Raw genomic sequence first — 23156 nt, 5'->3', positions numbered from 1 at the left:
TTGACTGTGAATGACTTCATACTCAAGCTGGACGTTAGTCAATTCATAGGCGAGCTGTGTCTCGTCAGATCCTATCACAACATTGAGCTCGAAAAGAAGGTCATCAGAAAGAGCTCTTGGGAGGAAGACTCATGATCCAATGGAATCCTATATTTGTTCTGATAAATATCGTTGAGTTTATTCTCCTTGTCAACTCCTGACTTCTTCTTATATTCAGTATTGCATCTAATCTTCGAAACTCAACAGACTGAATGCCTTCTCTGAACATGCTTGCCCTCTCATAGTCAGTCAGGAGGAGGTGCTTACAGAGCTTGAATAGATCATAACCATCGGTGTCCTGCATGACTTCTCCTGCGAATTTCACTTTCAACCTGTCAACAAGATCTCTCGAGACAGTGTTCGCGAGATAATTGCTTCCGTGGCCACTAACTTTTAAGTCAAAGATGAGTGAAAGAGATCCGGACACAAGGACAACTCTATCATCAAACTTTGGAACTGGGACTCTAAGTGTCTCAAGTGGAGATGCCTTATTCGGATTGAATGTTACCCTCTGGATTGCGCGGTCTGCCTTGAGGGCGTTTGACGTCTTTTTTTCAAAGTTTGGGTGGGTTTTTCACTGACTTCAATTTTAAAATAATAGATATTTTATTTAAAATGACTGATTTTAGAGTTACTGGTCATCTTTTGGACAATGATGATGATGATGAATATGAAGGAAATACAACAACACCTTTTCAACCAGATTATAATTCAACTCCAGGGCCATCAGGTGAAGACATTTCAATGACGACAATGAACAGGGGCCAAGAGAAGGGGTCAGAAATTGCTGAAATATCTTTCATTGAAGGTGATACTTCTTATTCACGTGTCACCACTTAAAATGAGAAGGCGTGGGACTCCCTTACCAGAATTTATCCTGGGGCAAAGGCTTCGGAACTTCGGAGCGACAGCCATGACGTCGGTCCGATGCGCTAGAACCGTTGTTTGAAGGTTAAAATCAACCTTGATTTTTGAGGCAAAATTCATGAGTTGCCTTGAGATCAAGGTTGTTTTCAAAATGCGCCAGAAATGTTCTTTGAAATCAAGGTTAACATCAACCTTGATTTCTGAGGTAAAATTCATGAGTTGCCTTGAGATCAAGGTTGTTTTCAAAATGCGCCAGAAATGTTCTTTGAAATCAAGGTTAACATCAACCTTGATTTCTGAGGTGTAAAATTCATGAGTTGCCTTGAAATCAAGGTAAAAGTTATGAGGACACGAAATGCGCCAGAACTCGCTTTTTATAACTACTATTACTATCAGTAAACTCATAATAGCCAGGAAGAACTCTTTGACTACATGCATATGGCATGTGATAACACCTGTTTTAGTGAAAATAACCAATATTTACATGATAAATTAACAAAAATGAGCAAATTTTCCTTCTCAGTCTGAGGAGGTGGAGATGTCTATGTGATTTAAGGTAGATCTGAACCAAAAAAACAGACTTTAAGGACTTTCCAGAAGTGTGAACATGGATATATATATAATTTGATAACTAGAAATGAGATAAGAATGTTGGTGAACCTCAGAACACCACAGATATTTATTGGATGTATGTTATTGTGCTTCAAGGGAAACGCCAATTAGGAATTAGAAAATTAGAATACAAAGAGTAAGGTTAATTACTAGTTTGTGGTTTTGAGGTTTGGAATGTATTCTCAATTGTATTGTAATTCATGAGTAAAAAATTTACCTGTTTGAATATAACCAAAGTGTTCCCAATTTTTGAAAGTTTCACAACCAACAATAGTTTGCAGTTTTTCCAAAGACTTTTTTAAGGGAAAGAAAAGTTGTCGTAATATCAATCTATCAAAGAACTGGTTCTTGAAAGTAACAAATAGACCATTTTTAGCTACGTAAGATACTATAAAAATTAAGAATCATATTCATGTTATGAAAAACAATGCATTTTAAATTAAAGTTTCCTTTCTTACCCTGAGCACCACTTCTCTGACTAACAAGTTCTCCGTGTGTTGGGGCGGCTCCTGCAAAATGATTCTGACCATGTTTATTTAAGGAATGTCTACCATTACCTTGAAAGTGAAGGAAAGTACCAAGGTTAGCTCTACATGAGAATGGCAGAGGTAATGAAAACCTTATTTCAAACATTTAATCAAAGCTAACTCTAATTTTCAAAACAAATTTCAGATTCACAAGGAAAATTTTATAAGATATGTTTAAGCATGCCTCGTGCCATCATCAGTTTAATGTGTTGAGCCGTTGACTTAGTTTTCGCACGTTAAATGTAAATTCGCTAAGTTTAAATGAAATAAAATATTTCAAATCATCTATGCATGCAACACGTAGTGACAAAGTTAGTAATTCCAAATATTAAACTGATGATAGCATGAGTCATGCTGAAACATGTTTTTAAAAAGTCTGCTCATGAATCTGAAATTGATTTTAATCATATTATTGGTATTTATGTAATGCAATAAAGAAATCAAGCAATTAATTTATCATTCTATAACTGACTAAAAGAACTTTTTCATGAAAATAATCAAGTCATCAAAATAAGATACGTCAATGGGTAAACTTGATGTCTCATTAATGAACAGAAATATGAATCTAACCAAATGGGTGATAACAAGGAGATTGCCTAAAAAAATGTACGCAAAGTACAGGCCGATATTAATATTTTTTTTCATGAGTTAGCAATTTACCTTCACAGTAGTCATGATTAGTAAACTCTTCGCAGAGTTGCTTGCGTGGCTGATTTGCACCGACAGAAATGCACGCAAAGTTCTGGCCCTTATTGATACTTCTTTTTTTTTCATGAGTAAGCAATTTACCTTCACAGTAGTCATAACTAGTCAACTCTTCCCTTAGTCGCTCGTGGGGCTGATCTGCACCGGCAGATGCTGGTCTCTTATCCCTCCCTGGTATAGTTTTCCTAATTTCTGAAAAACCTACATGCACCAAAATAGTAATCATTAACAACAATTGCCAATGGCGTGCAGTGGCAAGTAGATCATTACTGTGGTAGTGGTAGTGGAGGAACCACATATATCATTAAAATATACTGAATTTCTTATATAAAAGAAGTTATCAGAGACTTACTAAATTTAAAATTTGATATTGGTGAAATCAATTAAGATCGTCATATCATAACTTTTCAAATCAGATTCTGTAATTAGTTCCCTTTGCTTACTTGAAATAACTTTTTGCTTGAAGAAAAAAGTTGTCACAGATCGCAAATGTAACTGCTGTAATCCATATTCATAAAGAAAGCAGGCCAGAGAAGAAAGAAAAAGTTCTCTATAATAAATATCACAAGACCTCAAATGGGTGAACAAAACATACAGTACATGTACAAACTACAGAGTACAAGTTGTCCTTCTTAATCGTGTCAACTTCAACTTCATGTATTACACACACTGATTTTTTCCCTGACCAAAGCCATGAAAATGTTCTAATAAGAATTCCTAACATTTAACTTAAATGAGGAACAGAGGATAAGACATCACCCACCAGTTTTGAGTGCTCTCTTAGATACTGAACAAAGAAACGCTTTAATTCAAAATGATGGATCTTTACCCTTTTAACAATCTCCAGTTGCTCTGACAAGGCATAGAACATACAATTTCCTGACCCTAGACTGTCAGAAATTCTATGGCCCTTTTCTGAAGGAATCTTCTTAAAGTCTGAGAGTAAGTCTGTATTGCTGCTGATCTTACATCTACTTGCATTCTGTTGCCACTGTTGAAGATTACGGATGACTTGTTCACTCCTACCTGAGAGAGAAAAACGACTTAATGATCATTACTTTATTCTTGTACGTGTACATGACAGGTTGCTAACAAAATCATGGCATATGGCTTAAGAAGAGAACAGAAAGAACTACGGGGGTTGAGGATTGAGTACTTGGGAGCAAAAGGAACAACAATTTTCAGAGCTTAAGATATTTTTCTATAATTTGTTGCAAAATGATAGTGTGACAACAAAGACATACTGAGTAAGGTCAACTACAAAAGGATTTTAATAAAGGGGGTAAGCTTCTAAAGAAACTGTGGTGCTACGTATCAACTGAAACGTGAAATGGTTACCGTAAAGGGTTTTAAAGCTGACGTTTCGAGCGTTGGCCCCTTGCTCAGACAAAGGGCTAACACTCAAAATGACAGCTTTAAAACTCTTAACGGTGAAAATTTCAAGTCATTTTGACAAGTCTGTAAGTAAATATTTCGTTAATGATTTGAGACAAAATTCAATGAATTTAGTGTCTGGTACCACCTTAATTCGGTATTGAAAATGTACCTTAAAGTAGGCACTATGCGATGAATTATTTCCTCTCAAAATCAGACAATCGACAAGAACTTTAATAATATCAGAACATACCAATAGCAAGTCATCTGACCATCACCCTCTTCATACATCCTAAACAGATGGAGGAAAATAGAAGAATGTTTAAATACGTCACCTTTTCTACATTTGGAAAGGCATGTTATAATAGTCAGAGTTTGTGGACAGAGAGCTATTTATATATGATAAAAAAAACTTATCAAGACTTTTAAAGAAATATATTTCATTTTGACCTGTGGATGAAATTCAATTGCAGAAATGATCCTTAAAGGCACTACATTGCAATTTAACCTTTTAACTCCCAACATCTGATTGTTTATTCTCCCCTGAAGCTACAACACTTCCTTGTAATTTAATCACAATAATTTGGTGTTAGATGAGGATAATAGTTTCTACTTGATAAGATTGAATATTCTCATTACTGGGATACCTGTGGTAGCCCAGTCATAAAACAGCTCTGTTTTTCTGTCGTCTTTTTTTACTGGGATACCTGTGGAAGCCCAGTCATAGAACGCCTTTGTTTTTTGGTGGTCTTTTTTTTTTTCCACCATCACAAAATGGAAAAATTGCGCCATAGTACCCAGTAGTCACTGGGTCCTCAACACCATGACAACTAACTGTGATCCAATGAGGGTGAAGGCGTTCACATGCCGATCACGTGTGTTATCTTGATGATGATTGACATTGTCATGCACGGACAGGGCCGGGTCACATGACGAACTACGAAATTTTTGCTCGTAAAACTCTTTTGTCAGCCATTTTGTATTTGTTTTGTACGGTGGCCCACAACTGTCACGGCAAAACAAAAAGTCACGGCACTACAAACTTTACTCACGGCAAAACAAAACTAACTCACGGCAAAACAAAACTAACTCACGGCAAAACAAAATTTACTCACGGCAAAACATAGAAAACGAGTTGGTCAGCAGTTGGTCAGCGGTTGTTATTTGCATCTGCATAGTATGTCGTGTAACAGCAACACTGATCGCTCGAGAAACCGCCATTTTAACTCGTGAATTGCGCGAATGCACAGGAGCGAGTTTTAGATATGATGTGAGAATGGCACTCGCTCGCTCGCTCGATTGGTCGATTCCTGTAAACTTTTTTTCGATTTAGGCTTTTGAGTGCATTTGATAGTTTTTGGCGAGTAATAAACAAACGAAATGGCGACCTTTGTTGCTAAGAATAGTGGTGAGGTGAAAAAGAAGCCAGTGATAATCTTGAAAGAGTTTATTTTTATTCGTTTAAGTTTCAACGAGCGGCGCCAGTGACTGGCAGGCGTGCGAGGATTCACACTGAAATAAGAGAACAACATTCGTTTTTTGTAAAATTGTAATTTACAATCCTTGAACTTGAAAACAATCCGAAGATTCATTAAAATTATCACTTACTCCGAAGCGCTCAGAGTTTCCAGGTGTTCAAAAGCTTTTCTGTTATGGCGTGAGATTGCTTAGCACGTGACTAAAATCTACCCAGGCGGAAATCCAAAATGACGGTGGTAGTCTGGGCTTAGTTATATCACTCAAAACTCGTTCCCGTTTGTCTCATTTGATAAAGAGGGAATCATTAATGTTTTCATTAAGGCAGTATTGCCTTGATTTCCCAATATTTACAATGATAGATAGTAAATTTCACTTTTCACCCACATTTACTTCCAACCTTTTCTTTTGAACCAGAAGCAAAAATGATATATGTTTAAAACACATGACATCATCCACCCTTATCAAGTGTAATAGCATGATTATTTCAATTGTAATGCCTTCTTATCCCAACGTTACTTTGTTTCTTTGCTAGATTACCGAACACTGAACTACTGCTCGTACTCTAAATATGACAATCAGCCACAAAATTCCCTATACCAGATAACATTAAACATAATCCAAAAAATCATGTAAGTCGTCTGTCAATTCACCAGTTTGCTCACAGAGCACTTTGATTCGAGTTCACGATGTTTTGCTCCGCGTGTGGTTCGGTAGTAGATGAAGTTTTTGTAAAAGCTGTGGTAGAGGTACGTTTCTTAATTTACAGTGTTCGTATTTGCATTTCTTTTAGTTCCAAATAACGATAGGCATGAGAAGACACTGCTACAAATTAGCTGATTAGCGCGTGTCCGGAATAAGATTGTGAACGTAGCCTGTTTGTGAGAAGAAAACATTCATAATGTATGTACCTTGATGAATTAAGGATTTTTCAACAGGTGGAAAAAAACAATGAAGCAAAATAATGTAGCTTACACCTCTAGTATTCAGAGGAAACTTTACTTTAAACAGTGTTATTTCCTTAAGTCTGTTTGACATCAATAAAACTCAAGATAAATGATTTTGGAAATAATCAGGAAAGTTTTGGCCTTTAACCTCGTGCTCTCTGATTGTTTGCAGGCGAGCGAGCAGTGTGTTACTGTTACACGACATACCATTTCAGTTAACAAATAGAGAAGCCCTGACTGTACTCTGTTCTGTTATAAAGCACGCAGGAAGTGGCTAGAGCACGAAAGAAGTGTAGGGAGAAACACGAACCTGTCTTTAATGTACATAGTTAAAAGATAGTCTATCTAAAAACTACCTTTCTCCACCGTATTGAAAATATCAAATCTAGCCAAAAGCTACCTTTTTAAAAGCTAGTAAAAAGTTAATATGGGATGGGGAAGTCCATCTCAAAGCTATAACTAGCTGTTTCCACCTGCATCTATCTTTGTTCAGTTTCCATTATACTGCCCGGCATCTTTGTTAGAGAATCATCGTCATCAAAATTTAAATCTGATGTGGCACTGGTGACTACACTTTCAGTATCAACATCTCGATTTTGAGAGATAGTAGTAATGCAGCTAGAGCATTCGTCAAAATTAAGATCAAACTGAGGATGACTGCACTGAGCGTTGTCAATCTCTCCGAGCTCCAGGTCGTCGTCGATCCATACGGAGTCCTCTTCATTTAGGTCAGTAGAGAGACAAACGTTTTTCTTTTCTTCGCGCCATTTTGTAACCTTGGGTTTTGTCTGAGAAGAATCGTTAAGTCATTGTTTGTAGTTGGAACGCTTGTATCCTCGCCGCTCACTCATTTCCTTTGAAGTGTCTGCTTAGAAGTCGACATCCGGGACTTAATAAAAGGAAAAAAAGGGCGCGAAAAAGCGATCGCACGTGATCCGTCCGTTCATTCTGCGGTTGCAGTGCGCATTTTGTAAGAATTGTGAAGCTAATCGCCTTGTCTTTCGAGAGAACAGCAAAAGAACTCCCTACTTTGAAAGGTACATGATATATATTCATGCTCATGGTTTTATAGTGGTAAATCACCTTTTCAATGTCCAAATTAAAGTATTTAATTTTAGGCTGGAATTGAATAACGCAAAAGACCTTTTCGGCGTGCTTCCAACTGTTATCATATGAAAAAAGAACGATCCTAGGGTTCTTTTCTAAATCACATACACTTGTTTAACCAAAATATGTTTCTGAGCGCAGAGATAAATAGAGATAAATAGACCATTCTCGACGAGACAAGTTCTAGTGCTGCCGAACAGGCAGAAATGTGAGGATTTAATTCGAAAAAGTTCAAACAGGAAATCAGAAGCATGAAAGTCGTGGTTCGCGTGTTATGTTCTTTTTTGCCGGACACCTAAGTCACTACCTTGAAAAAGAACTTCAAGCACGTTAAAGGTTATAAAAATTTACTTGTATGGGAGGTTCGTTTTGTGAATAGAGCTAATTGAAAAGATTACAGATTCAGATAATAACCGCGGTACTCAAACCACATATCTGGGGCCGATTTGATCATGTTTCTTGGTTTTCACACTTTCTTTTTCCTCTTCTTGTCACCGGCCACCGGTAGATGGCTAACTATTTAGTTGCTGAATGGTCAAACACTGGCAACGTATTATTAATTCCGCCGCAACTGGAGGCTTTAGCCTCGCGATCAGTGATTGCTCGGGACGGCTTTGCAGTGGGAAACGCAGTGCTCATGCAGTATAAAGCAGAACTTTCGGAAGGCAATATTTTATTTATCCACGGTAAGTTGCTCATGTCATTTATCTGTCGGAAAATGTACAGCCTGACAAGAGATTTCTAGGCTAGCTTTCACAAAAAAGCCATATCGGTTGAATTGTTTAAATAAATTAAGTTTGCCAATAAATCGTTCTTGAATCGAGTAAAGGAAAAAACAATTGCTTTTTTTTGCAAGTTAAAAATGCGGACTGTTTTTTCGAAAGGAAAGAAGTAATTATCTCACCATTTTGACCGGAAGTTGACGCGTAATTGCGAGATATATTGGTTAAAGCCGCAGCCAACCGCATTGCGAGAACTGACAATTAATCTGGAAACGCTCTTTGCTAGACGCCTGCCTCGTGGTTTAATTATTTGTAGTTTGCAGAACTTTTCCAAATCCAGACGAGTCGAACAATCCTCACAATTTCTTTCGTTTTGCGAAAGAAATTTCACGAAAGCCATTTTGAAGGCAGCTGTCAAGAGCCAGCGTGTAGAAATCATTAAAATTACAAACACGGCCAATTGCCGCGAAGTTTGCCTTTGATAGGCGTGACAGAAATTTTCGCTCTGGAATTTGCCGCGTTTCCCACAAACGAACAATCGACAATGAGGGGAGCCTCAATGGGATGATAACTTTTTCGGCTAACAATCAAAATTTTGGCTGATTTATGGCTAACAACTAATATCTTGCCATTGTTGTCAACACAATTTCCTCACTGTTAACTTGTTTTTCTACTAACGGTTAAAATTACTCAATTTTAACACCTAACGGCTAAATTTTCGGCCGTTAACATTGAGGAATGTTTTTGAGAAAAGAGTCAAGAGTTTGTGAATATTTGCAGTCATTCTTACACTGCAAGTCAAAAGTCGATCCTTCAGAGTTCAAGGCGAAAATAAGTGTAGTACCGATTAGAGTAGTAAGAAGAGTCTTTAGATCAGAGAATCCAGCGGAGTCACCCATTTTTTAATGACACATTCACTTTTCACACAAGAAGTGTGAATTTGCAACGTGATTAAATGATGATGATTCTAGCCGCTGTAGATGCGTAATCTTGATTTTCTGGTAGATCAGGGCAGATTAAAAGCATCAAAGGCGCCCCGAAACGTTATATACACTATTAATTGCCATACTCATTACATTTTAAACTCGCAAATTACTTGCAGTGTGCTGTTGATGATCCTCCAGGATGGTACTGATGTTTTTTTACAAAAAAGAGGAGCTGAAGGGCAAAAGGCTCCATGAACTAGACCAAGACATTGTGCACGCTATTGCAGGTTGGTATTTAAGTTTTATATATTTGTTCTACTGAAAATGGTATTTATAAAAAGCCATTTAAAAAACCTTCAGATAATTATTGCAATGATTAAAGCAAGCCTTTATCAGTTAGTATTCATTTGAATAGTGGAGCCACAATTGCATAATTACTTTGATGTTTCCCAATTAAATACCAGCAAATCACTGATTTTACATCAATAAACTAACTACCTGTACCATTTAAGAAGGTACCTTTTAAAAATGCGTGACTTTAAATTTGCGTGACATTTGTGTTACAGTTGGCCTTTGTGTCATTTGATTCCTTCGGATAGTCTTTCTCTCCCGCTGATTTTTAGTTGTTGCATCGTGCGCCCTTTCACTATTCACTGTTCATGTCCGGCGTTCATCCCAAGTTTATTTCTTAAGTTTGGTTTCAAGCCACCGGCGTATAGGGACTGATATGTAAGTTGTATTTGCTTGTTTTTACTTTTGTAGCTTGCCCCATTTATGCAAGGTAGCGTTTCTCTTGCTATGATCTTATGCCTTTGTGTGTGTTATTTAGTCACCGCCTTTTGTATCATCAGGTGGCTATTTCTAGTTATAATTTTCCTTTATCTCGTTTCGAGCAAGCTCTTTCGTCTTTATTTTGTATATATATTTTGTGTTTGCCGTAGCACTTGGTTCATTTATTAGTTCCTTTATTAAGTTAGATTCATTTACGCTGTTAAGTAGCCACGTGTTCAATTGAATATAATCGATTGGGATCATGTGTTCTAAAGGCACCCGCGGTCGAGTGTCGATCGATACCAGCGGTCGAGTGTCGATCGATACCAGCGATCGACACTCGACCGACATATCGATCGAGTGTGGTTGACACGCGATCGACATGTCGGTCGAGTGTCGATAGACAGTCGATCGACACATGGTCGACACTCGACCAACAAGGGTCGATAGTCGGTCGAGTGGCAACCGACTCATGTGTCGGCCGGCAGCATTCTTATCGCGACGGCCAGTCGGCCGAGAGACTGTCGACTCTCGGCCGAGAGGTAAACTCAGGCCTGCTTCTTGAAACTTTGAAGTGGGACCAGCTATCATTAAGAAGAAGAAAGCAGAAAGCTATAATGATGTTTAAATCCTTCAACGGGTTAGCCCCAGTGTACTTGCATTATTTATTCAGTGAGCAACACACAGAATATGACTAGCGTGATTCTTTCCGTAAGTTAAACTTACCCAAGCCGCGTACTGACTATTTGAAACGTAGCTTTGACTATAGCGGTGCCTTATTGTGGAATTCTCTTCCTGAGAATATTAGGGCGATTAGATCAATTGGGCATTCTAAGAAGGAAATCAACCACGCACTCTAAACATTCGATTCCCACTCGGCAATCTTGTAAATTAGTTTTTACAGTTATTTTATTTTTTTACAAATGATTGTAATTAAAATACTATTAGTATAACTGAAGATTCTTAACCGAGTTCAAATAAAGATCTACTACTAATACTTCTACTACTATTACTACTCAGTCCGTTCAGTACAGACTTCGAACTCGGTTAGTAAGAGGTATCTAGTAGTCGAGTGTGGTGAACCGATCATACCAATGACGGATAATAGTGCAAATTAGTGACAAGAAGCTAAAAGAGCGCACATTTTTCAAATATAATACAAACGTACTGCGTGCGTATTGTTCCTTATTTCGGACAAAATGTAATAAAATTTCCGGACGCGGCCGTTAATACACTGTGCATGTTTACGCGATTTAACACTGACTACTCTTATTTAGTATAAATCTACTAGCGTTCTATCACGAATGCCGGTCTCTGATTGGCCATGCTACTCGCTATCTATTCGGAGACAGATAGTGAGTAGCGTTTGTCGACAAAATGGTGGCTGCTTCTTCGCGCTTTCAAATTGTCTACGGAAAGAATTTGCACAATTTACTTCTTTAGTTTTGAACGACTAGTTTATACTAAAACAGCTAGATTATTCGCTCTCGGTTTCTATGCGCGATAGCTGATTCGGGCCGCGCGCTCATCAGCTATCACGCGATAGAAATCTCTATCTCATAATGTAATTGTTACATATAAAATCTGCAAAGCAAGTCGGTATTTAGTGATTTTTTAGTGATTTAGTGGGGGAGGGGGGATAGGGGGGTCAGAACTTCCCGCTTCCCGAACCTTTATCGTTTATCTCCCGCCTTTTTCAGTCCTGCTCCCGTCCCCTGTAAATTTGGAGACTCAAAACGCAGTTCTTAGGCATTTCCATTAATTTTAAACAATCTGTCCAAGATTAACACTGTCATATGGTCGTCTCAGTTTAATGAATTTTGACTAGTTTATCTTTTTTGTTTGAGAGTTTTACCATTTCAGTCCATTTTCACGTCACATTTGTTTCTGACATCCGTTTTCAGTGACGACGGTCTTAAAAGTTCTAATTTGCAGTTCTGAATCGTCCCGTGTTCTGATAAAGTTGGATAGTGACTAGATTCGCGTTTCCAGCAGCCAGTCCGGCATTTGTTGGGATCATGTAATTAAAATACGGAAATAGGATATGACGGTCTCATAGTCTGAAAGAACTACATGCTAAAAGGAAAAAAGAAAGCTATGCACAAATGGAACCTGCCATGAAAAAACAAGTTTTGTCTAATAAAGCAATATGGCACAAGTCACTGGATCCTGCAGAAAAAGAAAAGCTTTTATCTCACAGAGTTGAATGGTATAAATCACTGGATCCCGAAGAAAAAGAAAAGCTTTTGTCCAAATCAGCAGATTGGTATAAATCACTTGGTTCTGCAGAAAAACAACATCTTTTGTCTAGCAGAGCAATTTGGTATAAATCACAGGATACTGCACAAAAACAAAAGAGGGCAGAATGGTTTGACTAGCTCAATTCTGCACAAAAACAAAAACCAGCAGACAGCAGAATGGTTTAAGTCATTGAATCATGAAGAAAAAGAAGAACTTTTTTTCCTGGCAGAGCTGAATGGTATAAAACACTGGATCCTGCAGACAAAGATAAGATTATATCACAAGTCCAAGCTAATAAGGAAGCCCATAGAAACTCAGTTCAACATGATTTAGATCATAAGATCTCAGCTTTTCAAAGTAAGAATAGGGAAGGTTCATATTATATTTGCTCTGTTTGTAACAGAATACTATACAGAAAAACTTTCATCCAGTTTAAAAAACAAAAGTATAAGACTCAGCAAGAACTATTTACTGACTTGTATACCCATGATTCCTTTCTGTCTTGGAATGACCTATCACCTATCACCTGATGACAACCTTTTTTGAAATATGTGTATGCCCTCGGCCAGACTTGAGCTCACTATTTCAGTATACTAGTCCGACACCCGTAGTATCACTACACTTGATCCCAAGGATCCAGTATCCCAGTTACCCTGCTCACAGGGTCTAGTTACTTGTGTGCTGGATAATGCATACATAATATTGGGAGACGTTACAAGTTAATCACTTGTGGGAGTCAAAGGATTAAGCAGTTATAGAGATCAGGATTCTGTAACAGGATTCTACTGAAGCCGATAAGAGACAATCCCAATACATTTTAAAATCCAAAACATAGTTCAAATTGTAGTTTAAAATTTTTTCAAGTCTAAAATGCAATTAAGATTCCTGGTTGAATTATTTGATCCACAAATAATTTTTTTGAAAAATCCAAAAATAGTTTCTAATCCAATAATTTTTTTTGTGAATGAAAGTGATCCTCGCAGTAATGTGCACTACTTAGGCAGTAGTGAAAATAAGGCCTGAAAAAAATTCAGGCCTGTACGGGATTTGAACCCATGACCTCTGCGATACCGGTGCACCGGTATCGCAGAGGTCATGGGTTCAAATCCCGTACAGGCCCGAATTTTTTTCAGGCCTTATTTTCACTACTGCCTAAGTAGTGCACATTACTGCGAGGATCACTTTCATTCACGTCTTTGTCCGCAGTTCAAATATATGACTTTCATATATTCTTAACCATCCAATAATTTTTGTTAGGAAATCCTGGAAAATGTTTGAAATTGACGTTGAATCATTTCTTACGGAGTATACTTGCAATGAACTTGAGTTCTTCCTTGGAACCTGTACAGACCAAGCCGTCTTTTTAAAGTCTTCACATTGATAGAAATACCATGATATTTTACCAAAACATAGATGATGGTCGAAATCCTGTTTTAAAGCAATGCTCAATAGCAGATTTCTCATCTGCTGAAATATCCACCTCTCTATAGCGTGTCATTACTCATTATTCTTAAGAAACTATGAATCTGCTTTATACCAACCAATCCAAGAAAACTTTAGCATTCTTGAATTAGGAGACACAAAACTCTATGGTCGTGGAATGGTTGTCCATTAACATCCATAGAGGCTGGATTGTTCAAAAAATTAAATAAGGGATTTCAAACAAGTTCCCAGAGCTGACGTTTACTGATTCAATCCAAAGTAAATGACGAATCAGCGATGTGAAAGGTGTGGAAAAGTTACAAACAAGATTGAGAAATAGGGAACTGCAAATACACTTAAAAACATAAAACGGGCACTGAATATGTTTGAGAGAAAGTAACATCCATGACTGATGTCATGAAAAACTTATCATCAAACCCCGAATATAATGGTACAAAGTGCATAAAAAAATATTTATATCTTATCCGTCGAGTTAGTAATGACCATAGATTTTTCACATGAGCCCTTCCTAAATTCCGTGAGACACATGAATAGCAATCAGAGTACTTTCTTAAGCCCGGAAGAGAGAAAGGACCCTGGAAACAAGGCTGGGCCTTCATTCCCGTAAAGGCATCTAAACACAATTCTTGATATGATGTTTCATTCGAGACCTTTTGGCTTGAAAGTGATCCAAGATATATGAGCGAGTGTAAGTCAGAGATTTATCACCTAAAAAAACGCTGTGTAAAACCTTTAAAGATTGTCAAAAATTCACCTCGTCGAGCGCCTGAGAAAACATCCTAAAAGACAAGTTATTTCCATAGAAGGTTAGCTCGAGAATAAAGTTTAACTTTGAACATGGAACATCCGTTCTGGAATTGTTCCAAATTTTTCTAATTTCACGCGGAGACAATCAAAGTTTGTGACACAACCCAGAAGTTTTTTTCTCTGCCTTCTATTTCAGGAGTGAGTTGCTGATTATGGAAAATAAATCCTGATTTTAAATGAACGAGTTATCCTCCACAAATGTCTTCTTGTTATGTTGAAAATGAGATGCAAATTTGAATTTGAAACACACTTCGGTAAGTACTAAAACAAGGAACGACCTAAAACCACCTAAAACCACCTAAAACCACCTAAAACCACCTAAAACCACCTACAATCACCTGCAACCATCTACAACCACCTCAGAAATTTCAACAACCACCTCAAAAACATCTACAACCACTCGCAAACTATCTAAAACCATCTAAAACAAGGCATAAATGTCTAAAATAACGCGAAACGATATGTCACGTACACGAAATACGAGAATCGAACGAAACCTCTACCTCCCCCTGAAATCTTACTCTCCCTGCTCCCATGTATAATCAACCATCTCACGAAATGAAATGCGATAGCATGCTAATTATTTTATATTCCCTCGGCAAAAGACTTAAAGAACTTTACAAAATGAACTAACAAGTTACAAAAAATAATAAATAGGGAATAATACATGGGCGCGCGTAGATATGGAATTAATCTTCGAGTGTTTAACTCGATAGCTCACGAGTGAGCGCAGTGAACGAGTGAGATGTCGAGTTGAACACGAGAAGAGAAATTCCATATCTACAAGCAACCATGTATTATTTTGTTTATCATATAGACACAATAGCCCTTTTCTGGGAAGAAAATCCGATCTCATTGATGAATGCAAAAAAAAGAATCGACAATCCTCGAATAACAATCGTAGAGTGCGTTGGCGCTGATTATTAAGATGGAAAATGCTTTGAATCATGATTACAAAAACTTCCATATATACGCGCGCCTATGTATGACTCCCAATGTATTATTTTCTGTAACATGTAAGTTCACTTTGTAAAGTTCCTTAAGGGAAGGTACGTTTTTTGTTGGGGGGGGGGGGGAAGGGCTGGGGAATTTTGGTATTTTTTTCCAAAAGAAATTGTTGGCCCTCCCTCATGTTTTGATTAACTAGACCCTGTGAGCAGGGTAACTGGGATACCTGGATAGTACTGGATCCGTGGAATCAAGTGTAGTGATACTACGCGTGTCGGACTAGCATACTGAAATAGTGAGCTCAAGCCTGGCCAAGGGCATACACCCGTCTCAAAACATAGGCATGTAGACAGAAAATGTAGACAGCAGACTGCAGACCGGATACAAAATATAGACTGCAGAGTGGGTACAAAATGCAGACTGAGAATCTGAAGAGTTTTTACGTCTGGTATATAATAACATGTCATCTTACAGCTTACGGAGCGTCACGCAATCGCTTTTCCGCGATCAGCCTTCACGATTATTTGCACTATTGTGGAAAATTCCTGGCCCATTTCTTGATGAAAATCGATCGTAATATAATTTCAAGCCTTCAACATAGTTGGTTGGTGTGATGTCTGTACAGATTTTGCCAATGTAATAAAAGTAGATGACGTGAATAATAGTGATGGTAAAGCAAGCTTGAAACGGCTACAATCGCCAGAAACTACAACGGATACACAGGGTATGAGTAAGTTTTATTGATTTTACGAGAAAAATCTTCATATTTTGAAATATTTATCGTTGTAAATCGACCATATTTCGTTCCCTATTCCTTATAACGTGTTCAAATTTTCAACGGTTCCTAGCATAACTTACTCTGAGTTACACAACGCGTGACGCGTTCGTGAATTAATCGTTGGCTCTTTCTCGAGACGTGACCTTGGGTCGCCTGTGACAAGACAATTGCGCAAAACAATACTTAACATAATAACATTATACACAAAAAACACGGGATTTTGGATCATGTATTTATTAAAAAAGAATATCCATACAACTACAATGAAAAAAAACATAAGATTCACCTTTCTGATCGTGAAATTAATACCATTCGCACTATTATCGTAGCTACGTTCCCTGGCATCAAGTGAATCCAACATGGCGTCTTTCTTCACAAGCAGTTTGCATCCATTTGAATTTTGTTCTTCAGTCTCACGGTAGTAGTGTTGTTCAATAGATTGCATAGAGTATATGCAGTTTGGTTTCAGATTTCAGATTTTGCTTTTTACAACGAGTTAACGTTTTCAACTAAGACATTGGCATACTTAGCATACAAGACATACAAGGCCTTCAATGCTTTCATGACTTTCAAGCGTTCGCGATTCAGTCCGTTCCAAAATTACCGCTCAATAACACCTTTTTGTGTGGATTGGCCGCGAACAATACGACTTGTGTATGCGTCTATAAGTATTTTGAGCGTTTGAGCCATAATGCTCCAGATGATCGTAATCCAAACATTGAAATACAAAACGACTGACAAAAGAGTTTTATGGGCAAAAATCTCGTGTTCGTCATGCGACCCGGCCCTGTCCGTGCATGATAACGTCAATCATCATCAAGATAGCACGCGTGATCAGCATGTGAACACCTCATTGGATCACAGTTAGTTGTCATGGTGTTGAGGGCCCAATGACCACTGGGTACTACTGCGCAATTTTTCCATTTTGTGGCGAAGGAAAAAAAAAAAAACTAGACCCTGTGAGCAGGGTAACTGGGATACCTGGATGGTACTGGATCCTTGGAATCAAGTGTAGTGATACTACGGGTGTCGGATTAGTATACTGAAATAGTGAGCTCAAGTCTGGCTAAGGGCATACACCTATTTCAAAACATAGGCATGCTATGCATGCAAGAGTTATTTTTTCTAGGGTGGGTGGATTACTTGTGGTCTACATTCTTACAAAAGGAGAGAAGAGTATTAACGTGGAAAAGAACGAAAATGTCAAATTACCTCACACACAGGTATTTTGTGGTAGATTATGTGTGTTGTGCGAATAAATGTAACCAAAAATAAACTGTATTGGTGCCACAGATACCTATTAGTACAAAATGCAGACAGCAGATCGGATACAAAATATAGACTGCAGACTGCAGAGTGGGTACAAAATGCAGACTGAGAATCTGAAGAGTGTTTACGTCTGGTAAATAATAACATGTCATCTCACAGCTTACCGAGCGTCACGCAATCGCTTTTCCTCGATCAGTCCTCACGATTATTTGCACTATTGTGGAAAATTCCTGGCCCATTTCTTAATGAAAATCGATCGTAATATAATTTCAAGCCTTCAATATAGTCTTCATACTTTGTGCAAGAGTTGGTTTGTGTGATGTCTGTACAGATTTTACCAACGTAATAAAAGTAGATGATGTGAATAACAGTGATGGTAAAGCAAGCTTAAAACGGCAGAAATCACCAGAAACTACAACGGATACACAGTTCGCGACTCAATCCGGTCCAAAATTACCGCTCAATAACATCTTTTAGTGTGGATTGGCCGCGAACAATACGACTTGTGTATGCGTCCGTAAGTATTTCGTGCGTTTGCGCTATAATGCTTTAGGTGATCATAATCCAAACACGTTGAAATATAAAACGACCGACAAAAGAGTTTTCTAAGCAAAAATCTCGTGCTCGTCATGTGACCCGGACCTGTCCGTGCATGACAACGTCAATCATCATCAAGATAACACGTGATCAGCATGTGAACACCTTCACCCTCATTGGATCACAGTTAGTTGTCATGGTGTTGAGGGCCCAATGACTACTGGGTACTATTGCGCAATTTTTCCATTTTGTGGCGGAGGAAAAAAAAAAAAAAAAAACTAGACCCTGTGAGCAGGGTAACTGGGATACCTGGATGGTACTGGATTCGTGGAATCAAGTGTAGTGATACTACGCGTGTCGGACTAGTATACTGAAAGAGTGAGCTCAAGTCTGGCTAAGGGCATACACCTGTCTCAAAACATAGGCATGCTATGCATGCAAGAGTTATTTTTTCTAGGGTGGGTGGATTACTTGTGGTCTACATTCTTACAAAAGGAGAGAAGAGTATTAACGTGGAAAAGAATGAAAATGTCAAATTACCTCACACACAGGTATTTTGTGGTAGATTATGTGTGTTGTGCGAATAAATGTAATCAAAAATAAACTGTATTGGTGCCACAGATACCTATTAGTACAAAATGCAGACAGCAGATCGGATACAAAATATAGACTGCAGACTGCAGAGTGGGTACAAAATGCAGACTGAGAATCTGAAGAGTTTTTACGTCTGGTAAATAATAACATGTCATCTCACAGCTTACCGAGCGTCACGCAATCGCTTTTCCTCGATCAGCCTTCACGATTATTTGCACTATTGTGGAAAATTCCTGGCCCATTTCTTAATGAAAATCGATCGTAATATAATTTCAAGCCTTCAATATAGTCTTCATACTTTGTGCAAGAGTTGGTTTGTGTGATGTCTGTACAGATTTTACCAACGTAATAAAAGTAGATGATGTGAATAACAGTGATGGTAAAGCAAGCTTAAAACGGCAGAAATCACCAGAAACTACAACGGATACACAGTTCGCGACTCAATCCGGTCCAAAATTACCGCTCAATAACATCTTTTAGTGTGGATTGGCGGCGAACAATACGACTTGTGTATGCGTCCGTAAGTATTTCGTGCGTTTGCGCTATAATGCTTTAGGTGATCATAATCCAAACACGTTGAAATATGAAACGACCGACAAAAGAGTTTTCTGAGCAAAAATCTCGTGCTCGTCATGTGACCCGGACCTGTCCGTGCATAACAACGTCAATCATCATCAAGATAACACGTGATCAGCATGTGAACACCTTCACCCTCATTGGATCACAGTTAGTTGTCATGGTGTTGAGGGCCCAATGACCACTGGGTACTATTGCGCAATTTTTCCATTTTGTGGCGGAGGAAAAAAAAAAAAAAAAAGACAAAAAAACAAAGGCATTTTATGACTGGGCTACCACAGGTATCCCAGTAAAAAAAAAAAAAGACGACAAAAAAACAAAGGCATTTTATGACTGGGCTACCACAGGTATCCCAGTAAAAAACTCCTGACCTAAGTCTTGCTGAAGGAATATAAAATAATTAGCATGCTATCACATTTCATTTCGTGAGATGGTTGATTATACATGGGAGCAGGGAGAGTAAGATTTCAGGGGGAGGTAGAGGTTTCGTTCGATTCTCGTATTTCGTGTACGTGACATATCGTTTCGCCTTATTTTAGACATTTATGCCTTGTTTTAGATGGTTTTAGATAGTTTGCAAGTGGTTGTAGATGTTTTTGAGGTGGTTGTAGGTGGTTGTTGAAATTTCTGAGGTGGTTGTAGATGGTTGTAGGTGGTTGTAGGTGGTTTTAGGTTGTTCCTTGTTTTAGTACTTACCAACACACTTCTCATGCGTGGCTGAACGAAATATTTAAGTGTTCCGCATACTATATATAATCAATCAGTTATTCGGACAAGTCGATCGAAAAACGTACACAATTTATGGTACCACGTTTTTTGGTACAATCTCGCTTATAACACCTCACAGTTGTGAAGATATGCAATGCAACGAAGGCACAGACAATGCAAAGCCAGCGACAACACGCACATCAAGTCACACTTGAGAAAGTTTATCAAAATTAGATATATCTCTAATTGAACGGACTTCTTCGGAAGAAGTAACCTTAAGTTAACAAAGAAGAAGAACTTACGCGAGTTTCCAGCCAACGCAAACGTTGCAAACTCAGCACGTTGGTAAGGCGTCACGAACGCTCGGAATTCAAGATTTCAAATTTGCATGTTTTCTCACGATAAATAGCGTAAAGGACAACCTACTCATTTTAAGATATCAAGAGGTGATCTTTATATCTGAAAGTGGCATCGAACAGGTCCTGAAACGTAGAAAAATCGTAATTCCTCAATCGCATACCTTTGATCACCGAAGCACTTGCAAACTGTTGCTAATTGTTGCCACTGGTTTCCTCTGTTAAAGCCTCCAAAAGAGATGACCATAACTTCGCGGTGAACCAATCCCTCGAGCTGAAGAAATGTTGAACTCAACCCATGATTGACGCTACCGCTCCCTCGCCAGAAAGTTAGCTGATTCATAGAGAAACTTCCGCATTGATGGGAAGGGAAAATATATCTTTGGGTGTGGGTAGTTCTAAATCATTTTGGTTCCGTAATTAATTTACTAGCATGGTAATAGCGAGAACAGTGGACTGCGGGACGGTGGATTGGAAACTACGCCAGACAACGTCCTCTGGGGGTTAAAGGGATACGATACTGGAATGCGGTTAAATGATAACCTATAGGTGCATGTCCATATATTCACTACTATGGGTGATTTTTTTTTTCTCGTGAATCGTGATTTGAATTCTTTTATCGGTGAGTTGTGATTAAAGACGTTAAGATCTTTTCATGTCCGTATGAAAAAAAATTTTATTTGAATGTGACCTGTGAGTTAAGAGCTGAATTAAATGTGACTGGTGAACCATTTTGTTCTGCTCGATGAATTGTTCCCTAACAGTTGTGGTTCATGCCAAATAGCGGGGAGGGGAAATCTTAAGAACACTACAATCAAATATTAGTAAGTATGTCCATTAAAAGACAATCAGTTAATCTTCAAGTGGATTAGTCATAAGAATTTTTGACGAATAAGACTGGTTTCAAACTAATATTTCAATGCATTTCCCTAAAAAAGACACGCCAATTAACCTACCGGAAGGCACTTTCGGGGTTGATTCGTTTACCAATGAGTATCAAAAATGAACAAGAACTCTGGGTTCACGCTGACTCTTCCAGCCGCTGAAAACGTGGAGTAAAATCACCAAGTTAACTCTTCCGGCAACAAAACATTTATTCACTCAGAACTTCCGAAATAGTAGAGAAAAATACAAACTCACCTTTAAGACACATTTTGATACGGTCCGCCATGTTCCACGTGAGGATAGATTACTGTAAGGGGTGCCGGGAGACAAATACTCTCCTCTCCATGGGTTGGGTCAGTAGCATAGAGAAGAACTCAGCGATAGGAGGTACAGATTGTCGTTAATGAAAGTTTTTTCATGGCGATTTTTTTTTCAAGACCAGGAGCCTATCAATGGGCTTCTCAGAAGAGCTTGGATTTTTATCATGGTTAAGAACGGGGAGAAGAGGGGGGAGGGAAAGGGAAATCTTCTTCTTTAGTTTCGTACCCGGGCTTTCCCCAGTGCACACGGATACGTAGACCCCCCCCCCTACCCCCACTCCTCTAAACCCGTGAAGTTTAAGGCCAGAGCATATATGAATTCCCCATGGGATAGAGAGAAGAGAAATTTGCTAGCAAAAAAGGAGCAATAAGGGATGAAAGAAATTAAACTAAGATTAGTTGAAAAAATGTGCACACCAAAACCAGAAAAAGGTGATATTCCTTTCAGACAGTTTATTGTTCTTCAACACTCATCAACAGCATTACACTAGTACAAGGCTTTTGAATTTCATCCATTGCATGAAATCAATTAATATAAAATTCCCTATTTAAATTCTAATTTCAAATAAGTACGTTCCAATGCTCTCTGAAAATTTTTTCTGAAGTTATGCACCCAGAAAGTGACTCAGCTACAAACTGTTCCTTAAAAATGTCTTTTCTATTTTCCATCATTAATAAAATTAAATAATACACAAGTCTGATTGTTATTGAATTGATGCATACAAAAAATTATAGGAAGACAATTGAAAGGCTCAGAGCAACAACGACCCCTTGATTTTTCGGCCATTTTTGAAAGTGTTCAGAAGTAGTTGAATTTTGGCATGTGGACTTAGTTTTACTCGATATACACTGTTTTGGTTTTTTTTTCGCTGGTTTGCGCTTCGTTTTCGAGAAATATCGTATGCAAAAAACCTTGAATTTCGTAGCGGCTTTCATTGAATGAAGCCGAAACAAAAGAAGCCTTTTGTTTCATCAAAACAATACAGCCCCCGAGAACTTGCATATTCAAAACCAGCTTAAAGAAAGAGCATGTTTTTTGTTTTGAGTTTAAAACACCGTTTAGCAAACGTAAAATATCCTTGAACAAACTCGCGCTACGGCAGAATTGAAGACAAAACCAAAGATACGTTGACATAGCCAAAAGTTTATACGAAAACGCTCCTGTCGAACGCTTACGCGAAGGAGTGCCGCCGGTTTATTTAACGATAAAATTTAAGCCGTGTAATCGAATGTTCTCGTAGCACAGACGGTTAGCCATTGGACTCACAGTCGTACGGTTGGTACAGTTCCTTTTTTAACAAATGTCTTTTTTTTCGCTCACCCTTTTTCTTCCTTCTCTTTTTCAACTCGGGAAGAGGTAAGCCATTTTTGAGAGTTTGATACGTTGACATAGCCAAAAGTTTATACGAAAACGCTCCTGTCGAACGCTAACGTGAAGGACTGCCGCAGTTTTATTTAACGATAAAAGTTAAACTTTGTTATTGAATGTTCATGTAGCACAGTCGGTTAGGCACTGGATTCGCAGTCAGGCGGTCGGCATTTTAAGAAATGTCTTTTTTTTCCTTCTCTTTTTCAACTTTTAAACAAAGAAAGGGCGCGCGCTAAACAAACATAACTGTGT

General features: G+C 38.2%; 2 long non-coding RNA genes across 2 annotated transcripts; one reads left to right on the top strand and one right to left on the bottom strand.

Annotated features, from left to right (window-relative positions):
* Positions 1 to 9550: 9550 nt before the first annotated feature.
* Positions 9551 to 12771, top strand: LOC149034441 (uncharacterized). The gene is made up of 2 exons (XR_016182890.1): positions 9551 to 10031; positions 11978 to 12771. It is a non-coding gene; the product is annotated as an uncharacterized LOC149034441 (long non-coding RNA).
* Positions 12772 to 16230: 3459 nt separating this feature from the next.
* LOC149034440 (uncharacterized) lies at positions 16231 to 20882 on the bottom strand. Its single transcript, XR_016182892.1, has 2 exons — positions 16577 to 20882; positions 16231 to 16443 (listed from the first exon to the last, which is right to left on the bottom strand). It is a non-coding gene; the product is annotated as an uncharacterized LOC149034440 (long non-coding RNA).
* Positions 20883 to 23156: the final 2274 nt, after the last annotated feature.

The sequence above is a fragment of the Pocillopora damicornis genome, chromosome 14 (assembly GCF_964200805.1).
Source record: "Pocillopora damicornis chromosome 14, jaPocDami1.2, whole genome shotgun sequence".
NCBI classification, from domain to species: domain Eukaryota; kingdom Metazoa; phylum Cnidaria; class Anthozoa; order Scleractinia; family Pocilloporidae; genus Pocillopora; species Pocillopora damicornis.
Note: the sequence above shows the minus strand (reverse complement) of the source record. Positions and strands in the feature narration are given on the sequence as shown.